Source organism: Natrix helvetica (genome assembly GCF_964273705.1).
Source record: "Natrix helvetica genome assembly, chromosome: 1".
NCBI lineage: Eukaryota > Metazoa > Chordata > Lepidosauria > Squamata > Natricidae > Natrix > Natrix helvetica.
Genome location: NC_138548.1, coordinates 46,934,413 through 46,952,864, shown reverse-complemented (window position 1 = coordinate 46,952,864; position 18,452 = coordinate 46,934,413). Strand labels below are relative to the sequence as shown.

Genomic DNA, 18,452 nt, shown 5'->3' with positions numbered 1-18,452 from the left:
TACATTCTCCTCTCCTTCTGACCCAATACCCCCTGTATTACAATAGTTCTCTTCCCCACTTTTTAAATCTTTAAACTACAATTTAGGCATGTTGGAATGAAGCCACAACATTTCAATGAATCCCATTTCTTTTTCTTCTATGAACCTATCAGCTCTTCATTGCCACAAAATTGTTATGGACCTAACAAAGGGACAGTGTGTTCTTTTCACTTTAATCTTTGTAGCATCAAGGCAACAATAGTATAATATAAGAGAAAAGATGGATTGATGGATGGATGGATGGATGGATGGATGGATGGATGGGTGGGTGGGTGGGTGGATGGATAGATAGGTGATAGATAGATAGATAGATAGATAGATAGATAGATAGATAGATAGATAGATAGAGATAAATAGATAGATAGATGATTGGATGGATGGATGGATGGATGAATGGATGGATGGATGGATGGACGGAAGAAGAAACAAGCAAGAAATAGAAAGAAATAGAAAGAAAAAAGAAAGAAAGAAAAATAAATAAAGAAAGAAAGGTTTGGTAGTGTCAAACAAGAAAATGTAGGAGTGGGTTCCAAGGTGCATAAATATTTGGAAAAAGAATGGGGACTAGTGAGAAGGGAGAAATCCATAAAAGAAAAAGACAGTCAACGGTAGACCTGTCCACACCAAGTCTAGTCAGCAAGACTTGCCTTCTATGCATGGTGAGGAAGGGCAGGATGCTAGAGAATGAATAGTTAGGGACATGCTCAATGGTCTCCCTAACCCCTGGTCCATAGCTCAGGACTGGGTTGCAGCCCATTGAGAACGAGGTCACGCAAGTGACGGTCAAACTCACAAGAACACGAAGCTCCATTTGAGCAAATGCTGGGCACACACACGAAACTACCCCCTTTCTCACCCTGCTTCCACCACCACCACTGGTCTGCAGAACTGGTAAGAATGGGGACCACCAGGATATAGCATTGCACCTTGTCTACTACACCCCACTGACTTTCCATTTTTTCCTACTACTAGTGAATGTCTATAAATCTCCCATAAGTAAAAGCAAAGTACTGGACTTATAGAACCAGGTTTTGGAGGAAACAAAATCACACTTTCTACTTACTGCAAAGTAGCAATGACCTAATAAACGGACTTCCTCCCAACTATATTTTTTCATGGACCCAGACAGATGTCATTGTTCTGGAAACAGATGAGAAGGGTTGAAGTGCTTTCTCTGCAGCTGTGGAACAGTATCCCCCTGATGGCTCTTTCCTGGGGTTGGGGGTGCTGATTTGCTCCCTGATGGTATTCTGTGCCTAAAATTCTCTCTTTTAATCCCTTTATTTTGCTTTTTTCAATCATTTTTTTTGCCAAGGAACAATATGTTTTTTTGTTCTTCATGTGTTATATATGTTGCTTTACTTGCTGTCTAAGCCTTAACCTTAATATGTGCCTAAAATTACTGAGTTGAGGGTTTGACAAAAAAAAGGAATCATCATGTCCTGTGCTAAACCCATTGGGCTACAAGCAATAAATAAGGAATGAAATATATAAATCTTACTAACTTGGCCAGGGCTGGCTTTACTAATAGGAGAGTTTAAATGAGATGCAGCTTTTTTAACAGAAGGATTATCTAGTAAATCTACCTTGTAATGGTATATCTTTTGAAAGACAGAGTGCTATAACAACTGGCTGATGATATTAATGGTGGGTAGTCAAATATCTATGAGAAACATAGGGCAAGGACGAACAATACCTTTCTCTACTTCCTGGGGTCTTCTCCCTTGCGCTTTTGCTGAGTTCTTCCTGCCCCACCCCCTTGTAGGGCCTTTGAAAGAGCCAGTTAACTGATTCTTACATTTGAATCTTCAGAAAGGCAGTTAGAAGGATGCAGTTTCTCTTCCAAACATCATGTTATATGAGCAGATCAAACTGCAGGTAGTCCTTGACTTACAACCATTCCCTTAAAGTTACAACAGCACAAAAGTGACATGACCATATTTCACATTTATGACCATTGTAGCATCCTTGCGGCCATGTGATCAAAATTTGGACACTTAGCAGCTGTCATGTATTTACGACGATTGCAGTCTCCCGGGTGTGTGTGTCATATGATCAGATTTTCAAACTTTTGGACAAGTAAGTCAATTGGGAAGCTAGTGAAGTTAGTGTTACTAACTTAACAACCACAGTGATTCACTTAATAACGATGGCAAGAAAGGTGATAAAATGGGAGAACAATCACTTAACAACTGTCCTGCTGAGCAAAGTAAATTTTGGGCTCAATTGTTGTCATAAGTTGAGGACTATTAAACAATGATGGACATCCAGACAGTTGATTTTCAGAATGATTTCAATTGGAAGCAGAAGATTGCATGAGACAGTCCCCTTGCAGAATATAATTCCTAAATATAAACTGGCAGAGCTAATTTGGAAACTCTATTTGTTTATAGGGCAGTAAAGTAAATAAACTATATTTATAGTGAAGGTTAATTCCTGGCAATTTATTTTGGCAACAAATAAATGTCCTTGAACTCTTAGAGAAGAAGAGGGATATAAATGAAAACAAATGAAAGGACATAAATAAATTATCTAAAGCTAATGTTTAGGCTTACAGAAGAAGATTATGAATAATAGTGTCAACTATATTTCACTAAATGCATTCTCCCATTCAACTTTTGTCCCTAGTCATAGTCCCACTATGCTTTGGCCCCCATCACAGACTCAAAGACTGAGTGAGATTCATCCGACTCTTCCGTGATCCTTTGCAAGAGAGCTTTCTCTGTATGCTCTGACATGCATACTCTTTCTGGCTTTGAAGCCCTTTTCCCAATATCTCTGACACCTTCCTTTAAATACCAATTGCAGGTCTTAAAAATGGTGCACATGCTTAAGGCCGTAAGGATTCTATTTTCTGACGGGTTTGGTTCCAAGCCAGGAAATGATGAGTGAATCCAGTCAGTATTAAAAAAACACATGCAGATAAAGGTGATTTAAATAATACTTGGCCCTGTTCACTGTTTATACTACGCTGAACCATGAGGGAGAGAGAAATGTGTTGTGCAATTACAGTACTTTAACTTGGCCAACTGACTCTATCAAGTGATCCTGGTGGGGTTACCAGGTGAATTCTGCTTTAGTTCCAAACAAACAAAGGTCTGCTTTGGCTAAAACAATGAAAAAGGAATGTCATTGAGTGGGGCTAAAGTGACTCCACCCAGTCAGTTAGGTAGCAATTTTTCATTATCACTTTATTTTGTCATTCAGTGAAGAACGATAAAAGGATCTCACTTAACCAGAAAAATGGATATCAAATCAGCAAATACAACTCAGTGTGAACTTTAAAAAACATTCCTATATAAACAACTTCCACTAAAAGCCAACTTTATATTTGTTTACAAGTTCACTTTTCAATTGGCAGAGTCTCTGCTAGCATAGAAACATATATTCATTTTTATGCAATGTCCAAAACTGGGTTTGATCTTGTTATTTAAGGGCTACTTTAGCCAGAGCATGGCTAAAACAGCAATATTTCTTCCCCCTCCCCACATTTAATGTTTGACACAAACTATCTTTGTATCATCTTTAACTGTTGCTTAGTGAACTAAATGAATAAAGTTGCACTTAGCTGAACTGTATATCTCGATCAGTGGTAGGATTCAATTTGTTTTACTACCGGTTCTGTGGGCGTGGCTTGGTGGGCATGGCAGGGGAAGGATACTGTAAAATCTCTATTCCCTCCCCACTCCAGAGGAAGGTTACTGGAAAACCCACATTCTGGGGGCTGCTTGGAAAGATGGTTCAATGGTGGACAGGTCTACATGGCTTTAGCCCTGAACAGAAAAGGTGATCAGATGCTTCAATGTTGGTGGAATCTTCTCTAGAAGCTTCTCTAATGAGATATTGCCTTTATGAAAAGATTATATTCCTACATGAAGAAATGAAGAAAGCCATCTACATGCAGCAGCCAAACAGGTTTGAGGGATCTGGGGGAAAAGATCTGGTGTGCAAATTCAGAAGAGCATCTACAGCCTGAAGCAATCAGTTAAAGCCTGGAATGGAAGGACAAACTATATACTATATTTGTCAGGGAAGAGTTTGTGCAAGGTATAAATATGACCCTTGCCTTTATTCCAGATTCAAAACAACAGATGACCTATATCTTATATATTATTTAGTCATTTGCTGCCAAGAAACAAGTGATGGCCAAGAGACTGAAAAAATCTCAGTAATGAAATTGATATGAAAGTGTTGGAAATCAGTTTTTGCTATCTTGGCATCCAGACAGAAGAAGAGTAAGATGGAAGTTACCTCTTTAGCCAGAAACAGAAGACAGGATTTTCTTCGGTATCTGGGGCTGGCTGGAGCAAACGAGATCAGGGCTCCAATGGAAACTCAAAATCTACAGCAGACTTTAAACAAGGAAGTCTGAGACTACAGGAGAGCAGTTGGGAAATGAAAAGACCAGACTTTGTGGAAGCATTCAGATTCCTTTGCAGGAAGGCATCAACCACAGGAGTCTGGATTCCAGTCAAGAGATTGAAGGAAATGAAACTAACTCTCAAGCTACCAGCCAATATTCTGTAGTGGTATTGCAAACTGTATTGGTATTGAATTGGTAAGGTATATGGATGCCAACAGGGCAAAACACAAGACAGATTGTTAATCCTGTATGGGAGTGAGCCAATCAGCTAGGCAAGTGAAACACAGCCAATTGTTGTCCTATTGTCTAACAAAGCAGACTTTAGGATATAAGAGCCAAAGCCAATAATATCTTTCAAATACAAGCAAAGATATATATCTTTAATAATTCTCAGTACTTTCTTTCTTTTACCATGTTAGAGAAAGTTTTTATGTCTTATCATGACATTTACTTTTTTCTGTCTGAAAAGTAATACTGTGTGCTGTGCCTCTGAATTTAAATTGAAGCCCCCCCCCCCAGCTGATTTTTAAAGTCAAATTTGGATGTAAGGCACACCATTTCTGCAAACTGCAGCTTGTATAGTTACCACTAGATGGTAATGTTTTATTTTATTCTGCACTTCTGAGGCTTGTCTTTTGCCTGGTTCTACAGGATGAAAAATTAGAAATCTACTCCATTTTTGGCAATATAGTCACCTTACATGTTTGTTATTTTATTCAGATCTGATTGCAACTTCTGATACTTTGCAGAAATTAGAGGTTTTAGAGAATTATGTGGAGTTCCCAAGTGAGCAACCTTTTCTTAGAGGAACCTGAATGAATTGATATTATGCATGTAACCTTTAGAATAGCAAGTTTGAATGACCTTTCTTGGTAAACCAATGGCACACTATATTAAACAATGTGAAATTCATTGCTTATGGTCTTAAAATGAGATATGCACAACAGCTTACTACGTATATCCTAAAGAACATTAATTAAGAGTTGGGTATAATCACGTTATTATTGGACATGAAAGACAGAAATTTGAACTGTAATCAATATGATTATATCTTATCCTATGGCATTATATTTGGAGCTAACATAGCATTGTTAGCCTCTGGGTCAATATCAAAGATGCTTAAGTTCTTTTGGATTATATCCTCACATTTGAAATATGTCATCTATCAAAACAGTGGATCTTTTCAGTCATGGGAGAGGACTAAAACAATTGTCATGCAACACTGGGATGAGAAATCTGCCCCTGACTTTGGTGTGCACTTGAATTGGTCTTCTTTTAGTAAAGACTAATGAAGATCATCTCTGAACATTCCATGTTTTGATAGTTCTGCTTTTTTCCAGGCCTTTTTCACTGCCTTTTTAATGGCTATGCTTGTAAAATTTAGATGGGATAGATCCTGTATTGATGTTATACATATACTAGTCTTTACTGATTAGTTTTGGGTAATAATAAAAAAAAATCATTCCAGTGAGAAACTCACGTGATATACTGCATGGTAGGCTAAATGGAGCGCAGTGAAAAATAAACTTATTTGGGGGAAATCCTAAGTTTTGCATTATATCCATAGGTCAAGCAAACTGTAATGCTTCCTTTTTAGCCGAATGACTACACCTCAACTCACGGATAGTTTGGGAATCACTTTGAGAGAAGGAAGCGAGAGGAATAGAACAAAGTATTGCATTGAATCCTTAAACAGGAATATTGTTATACTCCTCATTTTTATTTCAGATTCCATTTTATATCATACATCTTTTTCTCATGCTGTATGGCAATGAACCAACCATATTAATCTGTGGGGACATTATTTTAAAAAATAATATTTTGAATCTTTGCCCTTTGTTTCAAATTCCTGGAAGTATAAAGCACATATGTAACAGTAGTTGGTGGATTTTTTAAGCAAATGCAATAACAGTTAGACTTATATACTGTTTCACAGTGTTTTTTACAGCCCTCGCTAAGTGTTTTGAGGGTCAGCATGTTGCCTCCAACAATCTGGGTCCTCTTTTTACTGACCTCGGAACTAGCCAGCAATACTACATTCTAACCACTACACTATCATGGCTCTTTTTCTTTCTTTTTTGCTATATATACTTTTGTTTTCCTTTGAAATTATCTCTGAATAACTTCTTAAAATTTAAAAATGTTCAGTGTAATGTATATTCTCATTTATATTTTATCAGCCTCATAATTAGGGAATTTCTCGCTACAGTAAAATACATTATAATGCATTCATAATTTTGTTTTTAAATTTATTGTTTTTAATCTTGTTTGTTCTTAACTTTGTTTAGTTACTTTTTTTTTGCAATGTATTAACATAAATGACAATGCTTGCAATAACTGCTAGATTTGACTTACAGAGCTTTTAATCAAAAATAACTGGTACTTAATAAATACAGAGTTAGAATGGATATATATTTAATAACTCTTTTCTATTACATGTTAATTAAGTTATTATATACTGTTGAATGACATTTTCTGAACATCAGTCTACACTTTGGCAAAAATAAATGCATACATAACTAGCTTCCTCACTCAAAAGCTAAAAAGTGCATGGCAACAGCAGCTAGAATAATGTCATATTTAGAAATAAAAGAATATTCTTTTTGTTATCTAACAAGAAAAAAACCCTAACAAATCCTTTCAATTTTTGTGGGCCAAATTAGACCAAAATAGCCACATACTGGCATGGCAGTGAGAACATTGTGCCATAATTAACAATTATGATTCGTTGCTTTCATATGATGCTTCACTGGCAACTGAAGTTTTTGATTCTACTTTGTTTCTGGTTTTCTTTCTTTTTAAAAAAGTTATTATCTGGATTTCATACATGTGCAGAAGAAAAGCTATAAAGAGAATCCCTCCTATTGACACAGCTACAACTGTACTGATGAGATACTGTCCAGGAAAAGCCAGTGGTGGATCATCAACATAAATCTGCAATAAAAATATATCCTGGTAAACTGAAATGTCATACTACTTTAAAAGGTGTATCTTGAGATAGATAACTTAAGTTTACATTAGTAAATGTACCTTTAAAGCCAAGTCTAGCATTGCAAGTTTAAATACGGATTTGAAAATTTATTACAATAAAGAAGCAGAAAGAGCAGCTACATTTCCATTTTAGGACTATTCAAAGTTTTAAAATACAGTACAGGTACCGTAATCCTTGACTTATGACCAATTAGTGACAGTTCGATGTTCTGATGGGCCTACCTGGGTAGTGGTGGTACTTATGACCTGAATTCAAAGATCCTGTAGTTGTATCCCTGTGGTCTCTTGACCACACTCTATGGCAATTTGCAATGTTCTGTGGTCACATGAACACATGTTGTAACCATTTTATAAAAGGTCATGTAACCAATTATTTTATGCCCAGCATAAGTTACGATAGTGATGGACAAGTTCCACTACAGTTGTAACCTGAGGTTATATGTATATTATAAGAACTGAATAAATGGATGGATGGATGAATATCAATAAATCAGTCAATCAGTGTCAACGTCTTGTAACGTTATATTTGTATTACTTAATGGTATATTTGCTTAACTTGCTTAAATTCTAGAAAGAGACAAGTAGGGACAACCATTATAGTTCTCAATGGAACTATGTCTACATGGAGGGAAGTATAAATGAGGGTACCCCAAGATTCTATCTTAGGCCCAATGCTCTTCAACCTCTACATAAACAGTTTAGATTAGGGAATAGAAAGGGAACTCATCAAATTTGCAGCAAACTACGGGAAATAGCCAAGACCTGAACACTGGGCCCTATCCAACAAAATGCAATTCAATGGTGAGAAAAGTACTGTAAGGTTTTATACTTGAGTAAGAAAAACCAAATGGATAGAATAGATGGTACCTGGCTCAACAGTATAACTGTGAGAGGCATCTAGGAGTCCTAGTGGACAACCACTTAAATATGAGCCACCAGTGTGCTGCATCTGCCAAAAAAGCCACTGCAGTCCTAGTCTGAATCAACAGAGGATTATCACCACACGAACTATTAGTAGTGCTATATACTGCGTTGGTAAGACCAGATTTGGAATACTGCATCCAGTTCTGGTCCCTGCAATATAAAATGATACTGAGACTCTAGCAAGTGAGTAAAGAAGAACAACAAAGATGATTAGGGGGCTGGAAGCTGAAACATATCATGAATTGTTGTTGGGTATATCTAGTCCAGTGGTGGGCAACCTTTTTTTTCAACTGAGCCAAATCTCGCCAAAACCACGATTGAAATTTATTTTGAGAGCCACATTTTTAAAACCGAAAATACATAGGATGGTACACTGTTTTTAGTTTCAATAAACTCTGGCATTTGAAGCACGCAAGTCTTAAAGCTGTCAAGTTGCAAGACCCTCGCACCCCTAACTTTTTAGAAAAAAACCCCCAGGGGTTTTCAAACCTGACAGCTTTAAAACTTGTGGACTTCAACTCCCAGAATTCCTCCTCCAGTCATGTTGGCTCAGGAACTCTGGCATTGAAGCATGCAAGTCTTAAAGCTGTCAAGTTGCAAGACCCTCGCACCCCCAACCCTTTAGAAAAAAAACCCAGGGTCTTCAAACCTGACAGCTTGAAGACTTGTGGACTTCAACTCCCAGAATTCTGAGAATTGAAGTCCACCAAGGGCATCAATCATATTAGCCCAGGGATCTGTAAAATTGGCTCTTAAGACTGGTGGACTTCAACTCCCAGAATTCTGAGAATTGAAGTCCACCAGTCTTAAAACAGCCAACTTTGCAGACCTCTGTGTTAGCCCAAAGCCTGGCGCTGGGCGGGCCTTGCTCCCCCATTGGTGGAGCCCCAAGAAGTGAGGAGGGAGAAAAAGAGACGGAGGCCAAGGAGCTTCCCCCCCGCCCCCTCCCAGCAAAAATCTAACCGGGGAGCCGTGATCGGCTAATTTGCTACTGCCCGCCCGGCTCCCCAGTTAGAATTTTGCTAGGAGGGGGCGGGGGGGAAGGTCCTTAGCCTCCGTTTCTTTTTCTTCTTCCTTGCTTCTCGTCCCCGCCCGACTTCAGGATCCTCCCTAATTATTGTGGGTCGAAAAGAAAAAAGGGAAAGGGGTGCTTGTTTTGAAGTGCCCGAGAGGAGGGAGGGGAGCGGGCGCCCGGCACACAGAAGAGCCGCATTAAAATGTGTAAAGAGCCGCATGTGGCTCACGAGCCGCGGCTTGCCGACCACTGATCTAGTCTAAAAAGGAGCAGGACTAAGGATAACATGATAGCAATCTTCCAATATCTGAGAGGATGTCACAAAGAAGAGGGGAGTGAACTAGAGGTGGGTTCTTACCAGTTTGGACTGGTTTGGCCAAATAGGTACCGTGTTTCCCCGAAATTACGACATGTCCTGATAATAAGGCCATGCCACATTTTTCTGATGGGCAAAAATATAAGCTTTCCCCTGCAAATAAGCCCCCTGGACAACCCACTACCTCCGGCCAGGCAGAGTACCACACACCAACCTAGCGGTATCCCGAAGGTGCCAAGCCACAGGAACCGGGGAGGGGGGGCAAAGGTGATTGCATTGCTTGGTGCCTCCGGGATACCGCTAGGTTGGTGAGCAGTGCTGAGCCCAGCTGAGAGGGGGTTGCTGGGCAGCTGCTCTCTTGCGAGCGGGCTCCCAAAGAGCTGGGCACAGCCTCATGGGCAAATGGCTGTGTTGCGCTGTCGCAGCAGTGCAACACTACAGCCATGAAGCGACCACGCTCTTGAGCAGCCACCCGGAAAAAACCCTTTCCAGCCGAGCAAAGCATCATTCACTGACCTAGGGGTATCGCCAAGTCGTGTGAGCGTTTGTTCGCCGCCACCCGCCTCCTGCAGCTCTGCACCTTCGAAATGCCAGTGAATGGCGCTCTGCATGGCTGGAGAGGTGGGTTGAATGAGCGGCTCTTCTGCTCTTGCTCATGCGCCTCCCAGCCTCATGATGCTGTGGCCCAGCTCTCCCTGCAGAGCCAGAGCACCTTCACTGCCACTGCCGCCACCACCACTGCCATCTTATCATGGCTTTTTCGGCGGCTTCCAAACCGAGTCTTCCGGCAGTGGCCGATCTGGGCGTACGCTCTATGGTTGTGGGCTAGCTGCTTGCAGAATGTACAACCATAGAGCATACGCCCAGAGCGGCCACTTCTGGGAGGCTCGGTTTGGAAGCCTCCGAAAAAGCCATGGTGGGATGGCGGTGGCGGCGGCAGTGGAGGTGCCCTGGCTCTGCAGCGAGAGCTGGGCCAGGGCATCATGAGCTGGGAGGCGCGTGAGCGAGAGCAGAACAGCCGCTCAAGCAAACCCTCTCTCCAGCCGTGCAGAGCGCCATTCACTAGCATTTCGATGTCGCCAAGCCACGGGAGCCAGGTGGCGGCAAACACGTGGCTTGGCGATACCCCTAGAATAATGTAATTATTCTATGTATTTGAAATTTGTTTCATAGTCTTCTATATTTCAATACTGTGAAAAATATACCTGAAATTCATCAAATAAATTGCAAAAGGAGACTCTGGGAATAGTGGATACTCTGAAATGGAAAAGTTCAGATCCCTGTTAAAAAGAAACATTATTTTTTATTAGTGCATAATAATATTTCTTTTACTACAAATAGATTTTCTGGCATTGCTTAATCTGCTAAAATTAATGTTATTTCGAAGGTCATCTTGAAGGATATGAATTTAAATGCCTGTGGGAATTTTCAGTTATCCAGGTTATGGTTGTCCCAAAGGTGTTTTTCCAAAAGACAAATGGACTTTCTTGTTTTTTTTCTTTGAAAACCCATTCTCCATCATTCAAACAGAATTGAAAAAGCTTCTTGGATAAAAAGGAAAACATTTTGAAGAAAAAAAACCCCAAGAAAGTTCAACTTCCTTTTGGAAAAGCATCTCTGGGACCTGAATGGAAATGAATTGTTTTCTCTATTACTATTTTACTTTATTTGCAAAGTGGGATTTGCTGCCCTAAATAACTTGATTGGTTTTAGATAGGTGTCTTTATTTGGACAGATAGATAGGGATTTAAGTTAAACTACATTTATCATCTATTGACTGTCTATCTAGGTGAGGCGTGAAATGCTAACGGTTCGGGATGGTTCGCAGAACTGGTAGTAAAAAAAATACTTTAAAAAGTAAAAAAAAAGTTCTGACGATCATACGTTGCACAGCTGATCTTTGGACCTGCTAGGCCAAAAATGGGGGGGAGGGGTGCTGAGAAAGAAAGAAAGAAAGAGAAAGAAAGAAGAAGGGAGACAGACAGAAGAAAGAAAAAGAAAGAAAAAAGAAAGGGAGGGAGAGAGGGAGGGAGGGAGAGAGGAAAAAAGGAGATTAAAGAAGGACTACAAACCTGGCACTAGACGCAGCTTCAGTGGATAATCCAGGGCTGGAAGGGACCAACGCTGTTCCAGCAGGACATCGTTAGTTTCTGTCTTTTGAGCCTCCAGTTCAGTGGTGGGTTTCAAATTTTTTTAGAAAGTCTTCTGCAGGTGTGGCCTGCTTTGTGGGTGGGAGTGGCTTGCCAGCCATGTGACTGGGTGGGAGTGGCTTGCCAGCCATGTGACCAACTGGGAGTGGCTTGGCAGTCATGTGACCAACTGGGAGTGGCTTGGCAGTCATGTGACTGGGTGGGCATGGCGAACTTGTAAAATGTGGTGAAACTCTCTCACAACGCTCTTGCTTAGCAACCAAAATGTTGGCTCAGAAACTCTGGCATTTGAAGCACGCAATTCTTAAAGCTGTCAAGTTGAAAGATCCTTGCACTCCTAACCCTTTCGAAAAAAAAACCCAGGGATGTTCAAACTTGAGAGCTTTAAGACTTTAAGGTTTAAACAGAACTCTTAGAGGTGGGTGGGGCGATTGGTGAACCAGCCAATCAGTGAGCGGTGGATGGGCGGGGGGAGGGAGCTGGAACCGGTTCAAAATGGCACAGTAGATTTGTGGAACCTCTTCTATAGAAGAGGTTAGAAATGGCAGGAACCCACCCCTGCTCCAGTAACATGACTACATAGCCACGCCCACCCAGTCACATGATCCCACCACACCACAAGCCACACCCATAGAACCATTAATAAAAAAAATAGATTTCACCACTGATCTAGACCGATTCTGCCTTCTCTGAATATTCATGAAAATGAATATCATGATTGAGGGGTTTTTTTGCATTGGGAAACAACTAAAATTGGAGAACAATCTGCAAATATTTGTACTGAATTATTTAATGCAATGTGTATACTAATTAATGTTCATTCAACAAATCATAGATAGCAAAATCATGCAATTTTAGCAAATCTGATTTTTTTTTCTTGAAATACAGGTATTCAATTTAAGATACACCATTAGGGTAATAATTAACATTAGGATGGAAAAAATTCCCCCTTTGATGTGAAAACAAAGATTTTTTCTCTAGAGTTAAGATTGCCAATTGTTTGATTGGTCGTTTTGACCAAAATCAAGACCAAGGAAGAAAGCTTTAACCTATCTGTGTCTTGTGATGCCAATGACATTCACATTTCTCCCAGACGGTAGGTATTAAAGGCTCTTTTCAACCTGCTTGCCTTGTTGGATTTGTTTTGTGTCAGGCACTTCTTTGAGTTCCATGGGGGGAGGGAAGGTTTTTTTTACAAATGTAGTTTCTATTTGGGCTGCAAAAACCTGGATGATAGCTACTTGACATGTACCATCTCGCTGCTCTCTTATGATCATTCAGAAATTTGGAGCCAAGGTATGGTATTCCTAAAACAGGGTGGGATAGGATTCAAAATATGGTGTGCCAGATTGTGGCAACACTTTTGGCTTTCTATTCAAAATACGTATTTTATCAGAAGCTTACAGTTATTGATATAGTTAGCCCATCTGGATTATACAACTTGCTTTTGATCTTCTTCTCCAAGTATGTCCTTAGTTTTAACAAACTTAATGTTTCATTGGTACCTGAAAAAATATTTAAAATAGTTTTTGAGTAATAGTTCTACACATTGTCTGACTATGCATTCCAGTAATAAATGAATCTTACATAAATGGTGATTAGCCAATGCTTTGAATAAAGATATCCTTTAGCAAAAACTAAAAATTTAGATTAGAAATCAGAAATGGAGATCTATCTGCAGCAGATTTTTTGTTATCATGATAACTTATGATGAAAGGGCAAACTTAAAACTTGGTAAAGCAAAGTATCATCAAAACTCTTTATCATGAGTAGAAACTTTTCAAGAATAGTGAAAATGAAAATGAAAGTGGATAGATCTGGAAAACAATATTTTTCATTTTAAGTTATTGTAGGTTTGGCAAGGAAGAGAGCATTAAATTGTTGGAAGAAATGTCCTTGTGGGTTCAGATCCAAGTGGGGAAAAAGACACTGGAAACATGAAGCTGCTTGGAAAGATGGTTTAATGGTGGACATGATCACATGGCTTGAACTCCTGAACAGAAAAGGGAGATCACATGCTTCCAGATGTTGGGTGAAGAAGAAAAGAACGGGGGAAAGGGCTTTGCTGAGAGTTCCTGGGTTTTTTATACTCTGTTCGGCCCCACCTCTATGTTTCCTGTTCCTGGATAAGAATGGATTCTGATTGGTTGTCAGACTCCCAGGGGTGGGGGTCTTAGCTAACTTTGTAGATTGTGTGTCTTTTTGAGTCCCAAGCTTGGTTGAGTTCCCATATGCCATGTGGTGAGTTTCTGTAGAAAGCTAATCCTATCTTTGTTATGTTGAGTAGACTAGCCCAGGCTTTAATCGCTCATTGAGAAAAGGGGGGTCAGGAAGCTGCAAGGAGCTACTTTGTCTTTAAAAACATGTTTCTAGCTTTTTGCATCCAGTGAAATATAATATTCTGCCTTTTCAATATTTCCCAGGATATTTCATTTTCCTAGGGGAGGGGAGGGGTCCTAACTTCCTACAAAAGAACATGGCAACACAAACATTTTGAACAGAATTTCTCAGAAAGATTCCTTCTGAACCCTAGCAGTCTGCTTCTTACTAAAATAGGACGTAAAGTGAGATTTGGACATTAAGAGTGATCATACGGGGTCAGGCTGGATAGCCTCTTGGGGAGGCTTTCGTCTTGTTATTATAAAGTAAAAGACGGAGTTTGAAACTTGTAAAAGAACAGGAAGTATGAAGCCTAGCCGCAGAGTTCAGTTAAAGTTCTCACAAAACCACAGAGTTCAGCTAAAGTTCTTACAAAGCCACGTAGCCATTATGAGACTTGAGCTCCATACCTGCGGCCCAGACAAAAGGGGAAGCAAGACAGTATCTGCTTATAAGGCCTCTTTCCTCAAGGTAACCAATCAGAAATGGGTTAAGTATTTCCGTGTTGTGCTGCTTTTGACAAAGTATAAGAATGTGTGCTTCCATTAGAAGAGTTGTTCAGAAGTTACATGCTGGCCTTTGACTACCTTTTTGAACCTGGTTGCCAAATAAACTTCTCCTTGATCCTTAAACGTCTAAGCCCTGTTATTTTCTGCAACAATTGTGGTGACCATGGCAGGACTTAGAGCGGTATTTCACTGAGGATGGCAGAGATGGCCCAATCGAGGCCGTGTTGCCCAACCTTCAGGCGTCAACAGAGAGTTTCTCTGGGAGGAGGTAGATGATCTCCCTTGGCCATCCGGTGGACGCTACTGATCCAAGAACTGGACCGGGATGAGGACAAGTCAATAAATTACACTGGCTGAGAAGAAGAAGACGCCTGCAGGCAGGTATTGTGGGAATTGTAAACTCACTCGGTTGAGAGTGGAAGAGGGGGCCTGATCACCCCCCTGGGATCTGGGACTGGCACGTCCTAACAAGATCCTAGAATTGTGTGGGAGGTTAAGTCACTGCAGTTCCTGAAGGCGACTGTGATACTCCAGCACCCCAGATCGGTGACAGTGTCTTAGAAATAGAACATGGGTGGTGAAGGAAGCGTTCCTCGAACACTTCTTCAATACATGTTACTCTATACATCTTGATCTTTAAAAATAGGCCAACACTTGTAGGGAGGTCAAAAGATAGATACAGAAAACTTTGGATCTTTAAAAATATGCCAGCGCTTGTGGGGAGATAAAAAAAATTAGAAAAGAGAAGACACTGAACACCCCAGAACAAAGAAGAAGAAAAAGAGTTGTAAGGTGTGTAGTCCTGGGTAGACAGAATACAACACTCTTAGAAAAAAACCCCCTGAGATATAGTCAGTTACCTGGATGGGTAACAAGCCTCAAGGAGAAAAAAAAAGAAAAAAGAAAAAAGAAAAGGAGAGTCTCAATGAAACATTTAGCTGCTGTGTTGTTTTGACTTGCGTGTTTGTCTTTGTTGATGTGTTTAAGTGTGCTTTTTGTTTTTGTTTTACAAAAAGAAAAGAAAAGAGGAGGAACCAGATTGGGAACCTTAGTCCATTCATCTGCAAAAGTATTGGACCTTAGTTTTGTTAGGACTCAAACAAAAGGTAGGAACTTATCAAATTCAACAGAAAAAAGGATGAAAATTCAGGGGAATTCCTAGAATGCATTTATCAAACCTTTAGGCAATATACTACATTAGATCCTGAGGTTGAAGAAAATAAGAGAATGGTCAATATGATCTTCATTGGTCATTCTGCAGATGACATTAGGGTAAAAATTACAGAAGACAAAAAGGGGGGCCAGGAAAGGCATCTCTGAACTTGTGGAATGAGAATACAAAGCGTATATTAAGTGGGCTCAAAATCTCAGAGAAGAAGGGAATTCAAAGGGCAAGAAGAAATGTCGTTTTTCTCGCCGAAGCCCTTAGACAGGAAAAGCAGGAGGCCAGGGTAACTGCCGGAAGAATTGTCGAGGAGGGGTCAGTAGTTAGAATCCCACTCCCAGTCAGAGGAAGAGCTCTCCAGTTAGCAAAAGGGAAGGTGGTTAATGTCTACACAGACAGAAAATATGCATTTAGAGTTTTACATGCTCATGGGGCTATTTTGAAAGAAAATACTCACTGATTTTGTCACTTGATACATGCTGGAAAAAAGCACATATGCCATTGTTAATCAGGTTGCTCCAGCCTGTCTCTGTTATGCACAAAACAGGCATTTGAGATTTTAAAGTAAGCATTGCCTCAAGCTCATGTTAAGGAACTTCCCAATCTTGAGAAAACTTTCTTGACTCAAGAAAAGGGAAGTGGCAACAACCCATTTGTCAAAACAATGATGAAGTAGCAAAAAAAGGGAGCGGCATTGCCTTAAAATCCTGGCCGCAACTGCTCTTCTGATCAAGGAAGCTAATAAATTGACTTGTGGGCAGCCAATTACTATATTTATTAGTCATGCAATTTGTGGAGTATTAGAAACAAAGAGCAACTAGTGTGCTTGCCCGGGGGAATTAAAGATCTCATATGGGGGATCTGCACAATCTCCAAGCTGGATGCTCGGATCCAGCAGAAAAGGGAAGAGCAGCTGACAGAAAAGCAAAGCTGTCAGCAACCCGAGATGATCAGAGCCACCCTGACATGACAGCTTATTGGAAATGCAAAGGGGACTGAGCCCCAGATATTCTAAAGCAAAGGAACTCTAGGCAACTGTAGATTTGAAGGGACATAAGCAGGGAGAATGGTATATACTCCCAGATGGAATAATTTATGTACCAGAAAATTTAGCCTGGCCAGTAGTAATAGACTCTCACTCAACAAGTCACATGGACAAGAATGCATTTGCAAAAGCCTTTTAGCGTATCATGTACATCAATTGCCTTCACTCACTATGTGCCCATGCAACTGAGAGATGTAATACATGTGCTCAAGTTATTCCAAGACAAGGACCTAGTCTTCCGCCAGGAAGTCAGCTCAAGGGATATTACCCTATGGATTCATTAATTATTGATTTCACACACATGCCCAAGTGTGGGCTGTATAAGGCAATGCTAGTCATAGTGTGTAATTATACTGGATGGCCTGAATGTTTTCCCACCAAGGCAAAGCAGGCATGCGAAGTAGCTAGAATCCTACTTAAAACATTGTGCCCTGATATGGAGCACAATGGGCCTGAGTTTGTGCATCAAGTAATTCAAAGGCTAGCAAAATCCTTAGGGACCCACTGGAGACTTCATTGTTCCCTGCACCCCCCAAAGTGGGGGTCACGCTGAACGTGCGAACTGCAATGTTAAAGAAAAGATAACCAAGGTGTGCCTTGAAACCCACTTTAAATGGGTGGATGCCTTGCCGCTGGCACTTTGCTCTGTGCATGCACTCCATGAAAGGGAATTAGGTTATCTCCTTTGGAAATGATATTTGGAAGACCCCCGGTTATAAGTGCTAACTTGAAAAATCACGTAGGGGACTTAGGTCAAATAGGGACCTCATGGGTGAATCAAATGGTGGGAGAATTAAATAATCAAATACAAGAAATCCAAAAATACTGTGTGTCCCTTAGTCCACCATTTCTGAACACCTCTGCTCATAATATTCAGGTGGGGGACAGAGTATGGGTAAAACACTGGAAAGGAAAGAACTTGAAACCCAGGTGGAAGAGCCCCTATACTGTGGTCATGTGTTCTCCACCTGCAGTAAGAGTGTTGGAATCCAAGTTTTGGATTCAGTGTACTCGAGTTAAGCCAGCTACTGATCAGTATTGGGAGACAGAGCGGGACAAAGCCCGTCCTTTAGTGGTACGCTTGAAGAAGCGCCCCCTATAACTGTGTTACCGGCAAAGGGTAAACTACTTACGGGGCAGAAGAGGCCTTACTGGCGTCACCCCTGGAATCTGACTCCTCTACCTATGGCTGAAGATTTGGAGGAGGAAGGCAACATTCTGTTTATTAGATATAAGATGTATTAGAATCTCTGGGCACCTGTCAGAGGATGGAAAGTCGAGCATACATAGCCATAACTGCACTTTGCATTGCTTTAGTGAGTGTGCTTGCCCTTATTGTGAATTGCTGTATTGGATATTCATTCTTCTGGAGTCGCCCACTCCCCAGAAAGGCAGGTGCCAAGTCAAAAATCATTGATTGTGGCAGAGAGCAGTACGAAACCCCTGGAGACACCTATGTTTGAGGAAACCTGGGAGTGGGCTCTCTGTAGTGCTATATTAGTCCTAGGTCTGTGGACATTGTATGTTACAAATAGGGGTTGGTTTTGTGGAACACC

General features: G+C 40.6%; 1 long non-coding RNA gene across 1 annotated transcript; it reads right to left on the bottom strand.

Moving 5' to 3' along the window:
• Positions 1-6,655: 6,655 nt before the first annotated feature.
• LOC309382780 lies at positions 6,656-16,336 on the bottom strand. The gene is made up of 4 exons (XR_014173710.1): positions 16,309-16,336; positions 13,203-13,303; positions 10,854-10,928; positions 6,656-7,336 (listed from the first exon to the last, which is right to left on the bottom strand). It is a non-coding gene; the product is annotated as an uncharacterized lncRNA (long non-coding RNA).
• Positions 16,337-18,452: the final 2,116 nt, after the last annotated feature.